General features: G+C 39.5%; 1 pseudogene; it reads left to right on the top strand.

The window, feature by feature from the left end:
* Positions 1 to 2,673, top strand: part of LOC102811507 — a 14,333-nt pseudogene that overhangs the window by 631 nt on the left and 11,029 nt on the right.

A 2,673-nucleotide genomic window follows, 5' to 3' on the forward strand; every position in this document is an offset into this window, starting at 1 on the left:
GATTATGTATTTGGTTTTAAGACTTTGATTTTTATATTTAGTACATTTCTTTTCATTCTGTCCTATTATCGAGCCCATTGTTTTCACCTTTTAATTATTAAGATTCTCATAAGACAACACTTTGAGACTGCTAATATTCTGTTTCTTCACATTTTATATTAATTGGTTGCTACCTGTGGTTATAATGACTGTGGTATTTACCAAATTCTATGTTGTAATCAATTCTTCAATATTTCTTAACAGGAATTCTGTAAAGTGTTACTTTTTTGCCCTCCCACCATTTATTAAATTGTTGCTAGCATTGGTAGTGCACACAGATGTACAGGTGTGGTCTTATGCACACCTGTGTGCACCTTGGTATATGCTGCATATTATCCACATATATTACAATCCACAGTGAGGAACACTTACCTAGACTTCTTAAACCTGTCCATGCAGCACATGCCGTTGGTTTACTGTGCCAAAATCTCAGAGATCAATTTAATAATTTCGTACAGCATCTTTCTACATCTAAATATGTAAGGTCTTTTTTTTATTAAATGTTTTTATTTTTGATTGAGTGAAAGTTTACAGGGCACATCATCAGCTTCACATTCAACCATTCATATAGCTTATTTCATTATATTGATTATTATCCCCTCCATATATCATCAGTTAACAGTGTTTTTCTCTATCCTTAAATATGTAAGGTCTTAATACTCTAGGTGTTTATATCGATGATACAACTTTTGACTTATGCTCATATGAAACAGAAAATAATACCAAAAATTAAAACACTAAAAAAAGAAGAAATGCTTATGAGTTCATTTGCATCACAATGATACATTAAACTTGTAATAAGCACAGTTAAAAGTCTCTGCAAAATCCCACTCAAATCTCTGAAGGGTGAGTCCCAATGGAACCCCTAAAGGCAGAAGTTACATTCATAACCCTTTGTGAGTGTCAGGGTTATTAATCACCAGAGAAATATGTGAAAACTCACTTTCACATTAAGAGATTTATTTATCTGGGGCATCCAGGATATGGAAGCTCCATAGAATATGAGATGGTTCTTGTTTTTTGTAACAGTGTAATCCCATTCCTCAACGCAAATACTGAAGTAATCCTGATGTGTAAATTACTTCTCCTGACTACAGGAATACCCATCACAATAAAAGGTCTCATTGTCCCCCAGTGAGGCCAAGTCTCTAGGATTCCATCCTCACAGCTCTGTAGAATTTAATCTGTGCAACATCCAGGAAGGCCCACTCTTCTGGCACTCACCCTGGTCCACATTATCAATGACCGCTGAGACCTAAAATGTCCCTCACACTCTGATTCAGCAAGGCATCACATATTCATTGATGACAAGGAAAAAGGTGACAGCCTTGGGAAACGAAAACCCCATCGGGGTAGAACAATTAGGCAGGTCTCAAGGGGTTAAGTGGGACAGCGATAAATAATAATGTATGCACTACCTTGGAACCAAAGGGCTCTGGGATACATAGACTGAGACATGGTTGGAATGGGGAAAAGAGGGGAATAATGTTAAGATATTTGGCTGTCTTTTGAGTTATAAAATAGACCCTTGAAGGGGAAGAGAAAGGAATAGCCAGAAACATAACCATAGAAAGCTTGTAAGTCCGTCTTCTTGATACAAGTGATTGGAATACCTAAAATGGGGCTACAGCATTTCCAGTGAAGGAGGCTGCCTGTGGAGCTTCTGTAATACATAAGACTATAGGTACAAGCCTGAACCACATCCAGATCTCCAGAGATGGGAAATTTCCCCTTCAAAGGATGAGCAGACCATCCTGGAGCTGCTACAAGAACAGAAAATACTGCTTGAAAGAAAGACCTACAGGAAAAATATAAAACAACATAGGCAGACCGACTGTTACTACAAAAACAAGCAAATTGCTTGCCCAGGAAACTTCAAGGCAAGTGATCGGGTCCCCTCAGTGCAAACCCCATTCCAAGACTAAGACTGAATGCAAATACATGCTCTGATTGGTGACCACTCTCTTCACCGACAAGGAGAAGTGAGGGAAAAACAGCAATGAAGTGGCGAGCTAAGACCTACAATGTTCAATACACTCCTGTGAACCCGGGTGAAGACCTGCTTGGCTATCAGTGTGCAAGACATGTGGACTCTCGGACCCAGAGTCAGTGACATAGCCACAGAGGACTAGAAGGGAATGTGAAGCATCAAGAGGGCATATGCACAAGAGCACCTACACTTGTAGATAATACCCACTTGACCTGGCTTCAATGACTGAATGATCAGAGCTCAACCGGAAGAGGAAAAAAAAAGTAATCTGAAACAATTTGATGAACTTGAACTACACCTATGGAAGCAGTAGCTCAAAAGAGAATACAAATCCTTACAGCAAGAATCATTCCCACCCCCTGCACACACAGAGTAGACAGGGATGGGCAACTTGGACATTGGCTACACAAAATCAGGTGGGGGGACTTCAAAGGCAAGAAGTGACTGGCTTACAAGCTTTCAAGAGGGCCTGGAGGAAGGTAGAATCTCCAGTGAGTAGTAGTCAATCTCTCTAGGCGGGCTGATGAAATTAAATGCAGATAGATCTCTTTTGATACAATAGTGAATAATTGTTATCAGGACTGACTGTGAGGGCTGGAAATGTAAAGGTAGGCAATTTATACAAGGAGGGGAGTGATTAACTT

Source organism: Chrysochloris asiatica, unplaced genomic scaffold (genome assembly GCF_000296735.1).
Source record: "Chrysochloris asiatica unplaced genomic scaffold, ChrAsi1.0 scaffold00816, whole genome shotgun sequence".
In the NCBI taxonomy this organism is placed as follows: Eukaryota; Metazoa; Chordata; class Mammalia; order Afrosoricida; family Chrysochloridae; genus Chrysochloris; species Chrysochloris asiatica.